The sequence below is a fragment of the Coregonus clupeaformis genome, chromosome 3, assembly GCF_020615455.1.
Source record: "Coregonus clupeaformis isolate EN_2021a chromosome 3, ASM2061545v1, whole genome shotgun sequence".
Classification (NCBI taxonomy): Eukaryota; Metazoa; Chordata; class Actinopteri; order Salmoniformes; family Salmonidae; genus Coregonus; species Coregonus clupeaformis.
In genome coordinates this window covers 148,909-162,500 of record NC_059194.1, presented here as the reverse complement: position 1 = coordinate 162,500, position 13,592 = coordinate 148,909, and positions in this window count along the sequence as shown.

Below are 13,592 nucleotides of genomic sequence, written 5' to 3'. Positions count from 1 at the left end.
AGACCTTTACTGTATTAAACATGCTCTGAGTTATGGTTTATAAAGACCTTTACTGTATTAAACATGCTCTGAGTAATGGTTTATAAAGACCTTTACTGTATTAAACATGCTCTGAGTTATGGTTTATGTTTTATAAAGACCTTTACTGTATTAAACATGCTCTGAGTAATGGTTTATAAAGACCTTTACTGTATTAAACATGCTCTGAGTTATGGTTTATAAAGACCTTTACTGTATTAAACATGCTCTGAGTTATGGTTTATAAAGACCTTTACTGTATTAAACATGCTCTGAGTTATGGTTTATAAAGACCTTTACTGTATTAAACATGCTCTGAGTTATGGTTTATAAAGACCTTTACTGTATTAAACATGCTCTGAGTTATGGTTTATAAAGACCTTTACTGTATTAAACATGCTCTGAGTTATGGTTTATAAAGACCTTTACTGTATTAAACATGCTCTGAGTTATGGTTTATAAAGACCTTTACTGTATTAAACATGCTCTGAGTTATGGTTTATAAAGACCTTTACTGTATTAAACATGCTCTGAGTTATGGTTTATAAAGACCTTTACTGTATTAAACATGCTCTGAGTTATGGTTTATAAAGACCTTTACTGTATTAAACATGCTCTGAGTTATGGTTTATAAAGACCTTTACTGTATTAAACATGCTCTGAGTTATGGTTTATAAAGACCTTTACTGTATTAAACATGCTCTGAGAGGTCTTTATGTTTTTATGCCAGTGATGCATCATCATTTAATTAATCACACTATCTTACATTTACATTTTAGTCATTTAGCAGACGCTCTTATCCAGAGCGACTTACAGTTAGTGAGTGCATACATTTTCATACTGCCCCCCCCCCGTGGGAAACGAACCCACAACCCTGGCGTTGCAAACGCCATGCTCTACCAACTGAGCTACAGGGGACTGTAGCGTTACTCTGGACAGGTACCACATAGATACACTGAAGGAAAAAAGACAAGTAAGAGAGGTTTCGTCCCAAGGTGTCAAAACGTGACCAGGAGTCAATTAATCACATTCCGAATGTATATGTTTATCATCTAACTATATCTAACCACCACAAACATGTTCTAACATGTTTCCATCTCACAGACAGCCTTCTGTTGTCTTAGATGGCTCAAAGCCCAGATGGTCTGATCAATCAGGTCAGGATTTCTCAACAGGCTGTGTGGGTGGAGGATATCGACTGATTCTATTCACCAGTGACTGACTCTTGTTCCATTATTGATGTCACCTGTTAAATACACTTAAATCAGTGTAGATGAAGGGGGAGGAGACAGGTTATAGAAGGATTTTTAAGCCTTGAGACAACTGAGACAAGTTTTTTGTATGTTTGCCATTCAGAGTGTGAATGGGCAAGACAAAAATATTTAAGTGCCCTTTGAACAGGGTATGATAGTAGGTGCCAGGCGCACCGGTTTGAGTGTGTCAAGACCTGCAACGCTGCTGGGTTTTTCACGCTCAACAGTTTCCTGTGTGTGTCAAGAACGGTCCACCACCCAAAAGACATTCAGACAACTTGACACAACTGTGTGAAAACATTGGAGTCAACATGGGCCAGCATTCCTGTGGAACGCTATCGACACCTTGTAGAGTCCATGCCCCTGATGAATTGAGGCTGTTCTGAGGGGAAAAGGGGGGGGGGTGCAACTCAATATTAGGAAGGTGTTCTTAATGTTTTGTCCACTCAGTGTATGTGTAGTATGATTAAACCGTCTGAGAGTTGTAATACCTGAGAACAATCATTAACAACAACGATACAATATTCTGTTCCCGTATTGAAAACAAATATGGACGGTTTGAGAAGAAAGCACATTATGTTGAGGAGATGAGAGACATAGTCGACGCTTCTCAGAGTCGTTAAGATGAAGATGGATGAAGGGATGAAACACAGATCTCCTAGGGTCACACTGCGGACAGAGATATAGTGAAGGGATTGTTGGTGAGAGGAGAAGAGGAGAGAGGGAGAATGTCTTAAGCCTGGTTATTGCTCTCTACTGGCTATTCTGCAGTCAGTACCCCACGGCACTTACAGTAATGCACACTGGGAAATAAATAAACACATACACACACACACACACACACACACACACACACACACACACACACACACACACTACCCTCCACCTCCATCAGGCTTGCTGCAGAGATTTTAAAACCTCCTCAGCTAATGTTTCAAGCACTTCCCCCTGGGAGGATAACCTGGAACGTCTCATGTTTCAACCCCTTCCCCCATGGGAGGATAACCTGGAACGTCTCATGTTTCAACCCCTTCCCCCATGGGAGGATAACCTGGAACGTCTCATGTTTCAATCCCTTCCCCCATGGGAGGATAACCTGGAACGTCTCATGTTTCAATCCCTTCCCCCATGGGAGGATAACCTGGAACGTCTCATGTTTCAACCCCTTCCCCCATGGGAGGATAACCTGGAACGTCTCATGTTTCAATCCCTTCCCCCTGGGAGGATAACCTGGAACGTCTCATGTTTCAACCCCTTCCCCCATGGGAGGATAACCTGGAACGTCTCATGTTTCAACCCCTTCCCCCATGGGAGGATAACCTGGAACGTCTCATGTTTCAATCCCTTCCCCCTGGGAGGATAACCTGGAAGAACTCAGTGTGTTTCCTAGGATTCCTGCTGAATCTTTCATGGCAAAAGCTTTGCTCCCCCTGCTGTGAGTTCAAGTAAAGTTGTTCTCTCCCCTGCTGTGATGACCCCCCTTACTGGAGTTCAAGTGGCTTCGGGACAAGTCTCTGAATGTCCTTGAGTGGCCCAGCCAGAGCCCGGACTTGAACCCGATCGAACATCTTTGGAGAGACCTGAAAATAGCTGTGCAGCAACCCTCCCCATCCAACCTGACAGAGATTGAGAGGATCTGCAGAGAAGAATGGGAGAAACTCCCCAAATACAGGTGTGCCAAGCTTGTAGTGTCATACCCAAGAAGACTCGAGGTTGTAATCGCTGCCAAAGGTGCTTCAACAAAGTACTCAGTAAAGGGTCTGAATACTTATGTAAATGTGATATTTCCGATTTTTTATTTTAAATAAATTAGCAAACATTTCTAAAAACCTGTTTTTGCTTTGTCATTATGGGGTATTGTGTGTAGATTAATGAGGGGGGGAAAAAACAATTTAATCAATTTTAGAATAAGGCTGTAACCTAACAAAATGTGGAAAAAGTCAAGAGGTCTGAATACTTTCAGAATGCACTGTATGTTGGCTCTCTGGGCCAAAAACTGGACTGAGACTAAGGCAGCAGTATCCCTCTGAAAAGTTCTTAGTGGTCTTAATAAAAAAATATATAATAAAATACAAAAACTTAACATGAAAGACCCACTGAATATTCATAACAGGTCATTACATTAAATCTACCAATATCCCTTTTTACAAACAGACAGTAACATACAAGCGATAGACACAGCTGTAATATTTGGAGGTAACTAACATAGGATAAAAACCTATAGTATGAACTGCCACTTTCTATTGGGTTAACAGACCAACTGGAAATTGTTTGTGTTGGTGTTGCCACGGTCATCCATCCATCCACTGCCCAGGTCCTTGTCTTGGAAGAGACTGCTCCTGTACATTGTGAACTGAAGGCCTTGCAGCAGTGGAAGTCAGTCATGCATCCCAAATGGCACCGTATTCCCTATATATTCCCAGTGTCCCTGTTTTGTAGTGAAGTCATTGTGAAGGCCAAGCCCCTGCAGCAGTGGAAGGACGTAACACAACAGACTATCTCCAGTGGAACACCAATTACATTCGCCCCTGGAGTTTCTCCAGTCTGCTGGTCTGTCACTAGGGAAAGAACGCAATGCTTTTGGATTCCTCCTGCTTCTATACGCTGTTTGGCGTCATTTCATCAGCTCATATTCTTTCAGCTTTTGAAGATGTCTAGTCTTGCAGCATGCCAGCGTTGTTTGATGGGAGCACTTCTGTAAAATACATTGCAGACTAAATGGTAGCCGGGTGGCTAACACTATTGATATAACAAAGTCATGTTTATATTATGAACGCTATTAAATTAGCATCTTAAACACTGTACTTGTGTCCGACAAGCATAAAATAAAACACACGTGGCTACAGACTGACATCTAGTGAGCAAAAAATGGATAGTCCACCAACACCAACAAACGAACACACTCCGAGCGCACCGAGACAGTCGTGAAGAGGGCACGACAAAACCTATTCCCCCTAAGGGGACAGTGAAAAGATTTGGCATGGGTCCTCGGATCCTCAAAAGGCGGTACCGGAGCACCAAGTCTATGTCCAAGAGGCTTCAAATAAATCAAATCAAATTTGATTTGTCACACACATGTGTTTAGCAGATGTTATAGCGGGTGTAGCGAAATGATTGTGCTTCTAGCTCCGGCAGTGCAGTGATATCTAACAAGTAATGTCTAACAATTTCACAACATATACCCAATACACACAAAACTAGTAAGGAATGGAATTTAAGAATATATACATATATGGACAAGCAATGACAGAGCGGCATGGACTAAGATACAGTAGAATATTATAGAATAGAATGCAGTATATACATATGAGATGAGTAGTGCAAGATATGTAAACAGTATTAAAGTGACTAGTGTTCCATTTCTTAAAGTAGCCAGTGATTTCAATAGGCAGCAGCAGCCTCTAATGTGCTAGTGATGGCTGTTTAACAGTCTGATGGCCTTGAGATAGAAGCTGTTTTTCATTCTCTCGGTCCCAGCTTTGATGCACCTGTACTGACCTCGCCTTCTGGATGATAGCGGGGTGAACAGGCAGTGGCTCGGGTGGTTGATGTCCTTGATGATCTTTTTGGCCTTCCTGTGACATCGGGTGCTGTATGTGTCTTGGAGGGCAGGCAGTTTGCCCCCGGTAATGCGTTTGGCAGACCGCACCACCCTCTGGAGAGCCCTGCGATTGTGGGCGGTGCAGTTGCCGTACCAGGCAGTGATACAGCCCGACTGGATGCTCTCAATTGTGCATCTGTAAAAGTTTGTGAGGGTTTTAAGCCGAATTTCTTCAGCCTCCTGAGGTTGAAGAGGCTCTGTTGCGCCTTCTTCACCACACTGTCTGCATGGGTGGACCATTTCAGTTTGTCGGTGATGTGTACGCCAAGGAACTTGAAGCTTTCCACCTTCTCCACTGCGGTCCCGTCGATGTGGATAGGGAGGGTGCACCCTCTGCTGTTTCCTGAAGTCCATAATCATCTCCTTTGTTTTGTTGACGTTGAGTGAGAGGATATTTTCCTGGCACCACACTCCCAGAGCCCTCACCACCTCCCTGTAGCCTGTCTCGTCATTGTTGGTAATCAGGCCTACTACTGTCGTGTCGTCTGCTAACTTATTTTTTTTTGTTTTTGGTAATTTAGCAGACGCTCTTATCCAGAGCGACTTACAGGAGCAATTAGAGTTAAGTGCCTTGCTCAAGGGCACATCGATAGATTTTTCACCTAGTCGGCTCGGGGATTAGAACCAGCGACCTTTCGGTTACAGGCACAACGCTCTTAACCACTAAGCTACCTGCCGCCCCTTGATGATTGAGTTGGAGGTGTGCTTGGCCACGCAGTCATGGGTGAACAGGGAGTACAGGAGGGGGCTGAGCACGCACCCTTGTGGGGCCCCAGTGTTGAGGATCAGCGAAGTGGAGATGTTGTTTCCTACCTTCACCACCTGGGGGTGGCCCGTCAGGAAGTCCAGGACCCAGTTGCACAGGGCGGATTTCAGACCCAGGGCCTCAAGCTTAATGATGAGCTTGTAGGGTATTATGGTGTTGAATGCTGAGCTATAGTCAATGAACAGCATTCTTACATAGGTATTCCTCTTGTCCAGATGGGATAGGGCAGTGTGCAGTGTGATGGCGATTGCATCGTCTGTGGATCTATTGGGGCGGTAAGCAAATTGAAGTGGGTCTAGGGTGACAGGTAAGGTAGAGGTGATATGATCCTTGACTAGTCTCTCAAAGCACTTCATGATGAGAGGTGAGTGCTACAGGGCGATAGTCGTTTAGTTCAGTTACCTTTGCTTTCTTGGGTACAGGAACAATGGTGGCCATCTTGAAGCATGTGGGAACAGCAGACTCGGAAAGGGAGAGATTGAATATGTCCATAAACACACCAGCCAGCTGGTCTGCGCATGCTCTGAGGACGCGGCTAGGGATGCCGTCTGGGCCGGCAGCCTTGCGAGGGTTAACATGCTTAAATGTCTTAATCACGTCGGCCACGGAGAAGGAGAGGCAACAGTCCTTGGTAGTGGGCCTCGTCAGTGGCACTGTGTTATCCTCAAAGCGGGCGAAGAAGGTGTTTAGCTTGTCTGGAAGCGAGACGTCGTTGTCGGCGGCGTGGCTGGTTTTCCTTTTGTAGTCCGTGATTGTCTGTAGACCCTGCCACATACGTCTCATGTCTGAGTCGTTGAATTGCGACTCCACTTTGTCTCTATACTGATGTTTTGCCAGTTTAATTGCCTTGCAGAGTGAGTAGCTACACTGTTTGTATTCTGCCATATTCCCAGTCACCTTGCCATGGTTGAATTCGGTGGTTCGCGCTTTCAGATTTGCTCGAATGCTGCCGTCTATCCACGGTTTCTGGTTAGGGTAGGTTTTAATATTCACAGTGGGCACAACATCACCTATACACTTCCTGATAAACTCAGTCACCGTTTCAGTGTATGCGTCTAAATTATTTTCGGAAGCTACCCAGAACATATCCCAGTCCATGTGATCAAAACAATCTTGAAGCGTGGATTCCGATTGGTCAGACCAGCGTTGAATAGTCTTTAGCACGGGTACTTCCTGTTTGAGTTTCTGCCTATAGGAAGGGAGAAGCAAAATGGAGTCGTGGTCAGATTTGCCGAAAGGAGGGCGGGGGAAGGCCTTATAACCATCCCGGAAGTTCGAATAGCAATGGTTGAGGATTTTAGCAGCGCAAGTACAACAGTCGATATGTTGATAGAACTTCGGCAGCCTAGTCCTCAAATTTGCTTTGTTAAAAATCCCCAGCCACAATAAATGCAGCCTCAGGATATGTGGTTTCCAGTTTGCATAAAGTCCAGTGAAGTTCTTTGAGGGCCGTCGTGGTATCGGCTTGAGGGGGGATATACACGGCCGTGACTATAACCGAAGAGAATTATCTTGGGAGATAATACGGTCGGCATTTGATTGTGAGGTATTCTAGGTCGGGTGAACAGAAGGACTCGAGTTCCTCTATGTTACTACAATTACACCATGAGTCGTTAATCATGAAATACACACCTATATTTATTTATTGCTGTCTGCGCGATGAACTGAGAACCCATCTGGCTGGACCGATTTCGACAGATATCCCAAGAGAGCAATGTTTCCGTGAAACAGAGTATGTTACAGGCCTTGATGTATCTCTGGAAAGAAATCCTTTCCCGTAGTTCGTCGACCTTGTTAACCAAAGACTGAACATTAGCGAGTAGAAAACTTGGAAGCGGTGGGTGGTGTGCGCGCCTCCTAAGTCGAACCAGCAGGCCGCTCTGAGTGCCTCTCCTCCGCCGGCGATGTTTTGGGTCAGCCGCTAGAATCAGTTCAGTTGCCCTGGGGAGAGCAAACAAAGGATCTGCTTCGGGAAAGTCGTGTTCCTGGTCGTAATGCTGGTGAGTTACCGCCGCTCTGATATCCAATAGTTTTTCCCGGCTGTATGTAATGATGCAAAACACTTTCTGTCCCCAAGCCATAAGACTCCTGAACATCTAATCAAATGGCTACCCAGACTATTTGCATTGCCCCCCCCCCCCACCACCTCTTTTACATTACATACATTTACAATACATTACATTTATTATTTATTGAGAAACTATTATTTAAACTATTATTTATTTATTTTACATTTACAATACATTACATTTACATACTTTTTTCTGCTACTCTCTGTTTATTATCTTATTATTAATATAGTATTATATTATCTTTAATAACTCTACCTACATGTACAGTTGAAGTCTGAAGTTTACATACACTTAGGTTGGAGTCATTAAAACCTGTTTTTCAACCACTCCACAAATGTCTTGTTAACAAACTATAGTTTTGGCAAGTCGGTTAGGACATTTACTTTGTGCATGACACAAGTAATTTTTCCAACAATTGTTTACAGACAGATTATTTCACTTATAATTCCCTGTATCACAATTCCAGTGGGTCAGAAGTTTGCATACACTAAGTTGACTGTGCCTTTAAACAGCTTGGAAAATTCCAGAAAATGATGTCATGGCTTTAGAAGCTTCTGATAGGCTAATTAACATCATTTTAGTCAATTGGAGGTCTACCTGTGGATGTATTTCAAGGCCTACCTTCAAACTCAGTGCCTCTTTGCTTGACATCATGGGAAAATCAAACGAAATCAGCCAAAATATTGTAGGGCTCCACAAGTCTGGTTCATCCTTGGGAGCAATTTCCAAATGCCTGAAGGTACCACGTTCATCTCTACAAACAATAGTACGCAAGTATAAACACCATGGGACCACGCAACCATCATACCGCTCAGGAAGGAGACACGTTCTGTCTCCTAGAGATGAACGTACTTTGGTGCGAAAAGTGCAAATCAATCCCAGAATAACAGCAAAGGACCTTTTGAAGATGCTGGAGGAAACAGGTACAAAAGTATCTATATCCACAGTAAAACAAGTCCTATATCGACATAACCTGAAAGGCCGCTCAGCTAGGAAGAAGCCACTGCTCCAAAACCGCCATAGAAAAGCCAGATTACGGTTTGCAACTGCACATGGGGACAAAAATCGTACTTTTTGGAGAAATGTCCTCTGGTCTGATGAAACAAAGATAGAACTGTTTGGCCATAATGACCATCTTTATGTTTGGAGGAAAAAGGAGGAGCATGCAAGCCGAAGAACACCATACCAACCGTGAAGCACGTGGGTGGCAGCATCATGCTGTGGGGGTGCTTTGCTGCAGGAGGTACTGGTGCACTTCACAAAATAGATGGCATCATGAGGAAGGACAATTATGTGGATATATTGAAGCAACATCTCAAGACATCAGTCAGGAAGTTAAAGCTTGGTCGCAAATGGGTCTTCCAAATGGACAATGACCCCAAGCATATTTCCAAAGTTGTGGCAAAATGGCTTAAGGACAACAAAGTCAAGGTAGTGGCCATCACAAAGCCCTGACCTCAATCCTATGGAAAAGTTGTGGGCAGAACTGAAAAAGCGTGTGTGAGCAAGGAGGCCTACAAACCTGACTCAGTTACACCAGCTCTGTCAGGAGGAATGGGCCAAAATTCACCCAACTTATTGTGGGAAGCTTGTGGAAGGCTACCCGAGAATGTGATGAAAGAAATAAAAGCTTAAATAAATCATTCTCTCTGCTATTATTCTGACATTTCACATTCTTAAAATAAAGTGGGGATCCTATCTGACCTAAGACAGGGAATTTTTACTAGGATTAAATGTCAGGAATTGTGAAAAACTGAGTTTAAATGTTTTTGGCTAAGGTGTATGTAAACTTCCGACTTCAACTGTACATATTACCTCAATTACCTCGACTAACCGGTGCCTCCGCACATTGACTCGGTACCGGTACCCCCTGTATATAGCCTCGCTATTGTTATTTTTACTGCTGCTCTTTCAATGATTTGCTACTTTTACTTCATATTATTTTATATAGTATTTGTTTGTGTGATTTTTTGGGGGTATTCTTTCTTAAAACTGCATTGTTGTAAGTAAACATTTCACTGTAAGGTCTACACCTGTTGTATTTGGCACATGTGACAAATAAAAATTGATTTGATTTGTTTTGATATTCTGAAGTAAATTATTTTACCAACATTCTAGTGAGGAATCAGATTTGAGACTTGCTCGAGTAGCTTTGGCACCATCTAGTGGCTGTGTATGGAACGACATCACATCTTTAACAGGCCAGGAACATAACGTACACATCCTCCTACAGCTGAGGGATGATTGGCCCCCTTCCAGCTAAGGTTAGGTACGATTGGTTCGGTTGTTGGGAGTGTAACAGTGGTCAGATTACATCCGTTTTGGGTTGTACATGTCCACTGACATTTGTTGTGGGGCCCAAACGCCTGCCCTCTACTCCTCATCTTTTATAACCACACAATCAAACACAGCTTAAAAACCCTCCGTGGTGCACTCATACACAGTCATAACTGTGTCCCTCCACCACAGAGAAACAGTGAGTGTTGTGCCTCAGTCACACACTGGTTGAATTATCTCTGCATCGCTCCTGCTCCTTCCCTGTAAACGTCTAGGGTTGTAAAAGGGGGCTAAAGCCAGAAGTAGCGTAGCCTATAGAACAGGGCTGTTCCACTCCGGTCCTGGAGGGCGAGAAAACACTCCTGGTTTTTGTTTCTCCCTGGGAGTTAATTACACTCACCTGGTGTCCCAGGTCTGAATCAGTCCCTTATTAGGAGAGGATGAAGACCTCCAGGACGACGTTGAACAGCCCTGCGTGCTGATAGGCGATGATAAGTAAGATTACTCTAGAATACAGCCCCTTAGTCTAGAATACAGCCCCTTAGTCTAGTATATAGCCCCTTAGTCTAGTATACAGCCCCTTAGTCTAGAATACAGCCCCTTAGTCTAGAATACAGCCCCTTAGTCTAGAATACAGCCCCTTAGCCTAGAATACAGCCCCTTAGTCTAGAATACAGCCCCATGGTCTAGAAAACAGCCCCTTAGTCTAGAATACAGACCCTTAGTCTAGAATACAGCCCCTTAGTCTAGTATACAGCCCCTTAGTCTAGAATACAGCCCCTTAGTCTATAATACAGCCCCTTAGTCTAGAATACAGCCCCATGGTCTAGAATACAGACCCTTAGTCTAGAATACAGCCCCTTATTCTAGAATACAGCCCCTAAGTCTAGTATACAGCCCCTTAGTCTAGTATACAGCCCCTTAGTCTAGAATACAGCCCCTTAGTCTAGTATACAGCCCCTTAGTCTAGAATACAGACCCTTAGTCTAGAATACAGCCCCTTAGTCTAGAATACAGCCCCTTAGTCTAGAATACAGCCCCTTAGTCTAGTATACAGCCCCTTAGTCTAGAATACAGACCCTTAGTCTAGAATACAGCCCCTTAGTCTAGAATACAGCCCCTTAGTCTAGAATACAGCCCCTTAGTCTAGAATACAGCCCCTTAGTCTAGTATACAGCCCCTTAGTCTAAAATACAGACCCTTAGTCTAGAATACAGCCCCTTAGTCTAGAATACAGCCCCTTAGTCTAGTATACAGCCCCTTAGTCTAGTATACAGCCCCTTAGTCTAGAATACAGACCCTTAGTCTAGTATACAGCCCCTTAGTCTAGAATACAGCCCCTTAGTCTAGTATACAGCCCCTTAGTCTAGAATACAGACCCTTAGTCTAGTATACAGCCCCTTAGTCTAGAATACAGCCCCTTAGTCTAGAATACAGCCCCTTAGTCTAGAATACAGCCCCTTAGTCTAGGATACAGCCCCTTAGTCTATAATACAGCCCCTTAGTCTAGAATACAGCCCCTTAGTCTAGTATACAGCCCCTTAGTCTAGAATACAGCCCCTTAGTCTAGGATACAGCCCCTTAGCCTAGAATACAGCCCCTTATTCTAGAATATAGCCCCTTAGTCTAGAATACAGCCCCTTAGTCTAGAATACAGCCCCTTAGTCTAGTATACAGCCCCTTAGTCTAGAATACAGCCCCTTAGTCTAGAATACAGACCCTTAGTCTAGAATACAGCCCCTTAGTCTAGAATACAGCTCCTTAGTCTAGAATACAGACCCTTAGTCTAGAATACAGACCCTTAGCCTAGAATACAGCCCCTTAGTCTAGAATACAGCCCCTTAGTCTAGAATACAGCCCCTTAGTCTAGAATACAGACCCTTAGCCTAGAATACAGCCCCTTAGTCTAGAATACAGCCCCTTAGTCTAGAATACAGCCCCTTAGTCTAGAATACAGACCCTTAGCCTAGAATACAGCCCATTAGTCTAGTATACAGCCCCTTAGTCTAGAATACAGCCCCTTAGTCTAGAATACAGCCCCTTAGTCTAGAATACAGCCCCTTAGTCTAGAATACAGCCCCTTAGTCTAGTATACAGCCCCTTAGTCTAGAATACAGACCCTTAGTCTAGAATACAGCCCCTTAGTCTAGAATACAGCCCCTTAGTCTAGAATACAGCCCCTTAGTCTAGAATACAGACCCTTAGTCTAGAATACAGCCCCTTAGTCTAGAATACAGACCCTTAGTCTAGTATACAGCCCCTTAGTCTAGTATACAACCCCTTAGTCTAGAATACAGCCCCTTAGTCTAGAATACAGCACCTTAGTCTAGAATACTGCCCCTTAGTCTAGAATACAGCCCCTTAGTCTAGAATACAGCCCCTTAGTCTAGTATACAGCCCCTTAGTCTAGAATACAGCCCCTTAGTCTAGTATACAGCCCCTTAGTCTAGAATACAGACCCTTAGTCTAGAATACAGCCCCTTAGTCTAGAATACAGACCCTTAGTCTAGAATACAGCCCCTTATTCTAGAATACAGCCCCTTAGTCTAGTATATAGTCCCTTAGTCTAGAAAACAGCCCCTTAGTCTAGTATACAGCCCCTTAGCCTAGAATACAGCCCATTAGTCTAGAATACAGCCCCTTAGTCTAGAATACAGCCCCTTAGTCTAGAATACAGCCCCTTAGTCTAGAATATAGCCCCTTAGTCTAGAATATAGCCCCTTAGTCTAGAATACAGCCCCTTAGTCTAGGATACAGCCCCTTAGCCTAGAAAACAGCCCCTTAGTCTAGTATACAGCCCCTTAGCCTAGAATACAGCCCCTTAGTCTAGTATACAGCCCCTTAGTCTAGAATACAGCCCCTTAGTCTAGAATACAGCCCCTTAGTCTAGAATACAGCCCCTTAGTCTAGAATATAGCCCCTTAGTCTAGAATACAGCCCCTTATTCTAGAATACAGCCCCTTAGTCTAGAATATAGCCCCTTAGTCTAGTATATAGTCCCTTAGTCTAGAATACAGCCCCTTAGTCTAGTATATAGTCCCTTAGTCTAGAATACAGCCCCTTAGTCTAGAATACAGCCCCTTAGTCTAGAATATAGCCCCTTAGTCTAGAATACAGCCCCTTAGTCTAGAATACAGCCCCTTAGTCTAGAATATAGCCCCTTAGTCTAGTATATAGTCCCTTAGTCTAGAATACAGACCCTTAGTCTAGAATACTGCCCCTTAGTCTAGAATACAGCCCCTTAGTCTAGAATACAGCCCCTTAGTCTAGTATACAGCCCCTTAGTCTAGAATACAGCCCCTTAGTCTAGAATACAGCCCCTTAGTCTAGAATACAGCCCCTTAGTCTAGAATACAGACCCTTAGCCTAGAATACAGCCCCTTAGTCTAGAATACAGCCCCTTAGTCTAGTATACAGCCCCTTAGTCTAGAATACAGACCCTTAGTCTAGAATACAGACCCTTAGTCTAGAATACAGACCCTTAGTCTAGAATACAGCCCCTTAGTCTAGAATACAGCCCCTTAGTCTAGAATACAGACCCTTAGTCTAGAATACAGACCCTTAGTCTAGAATACAGACCCTTAGTCTAGAATACAGCCCCTTAT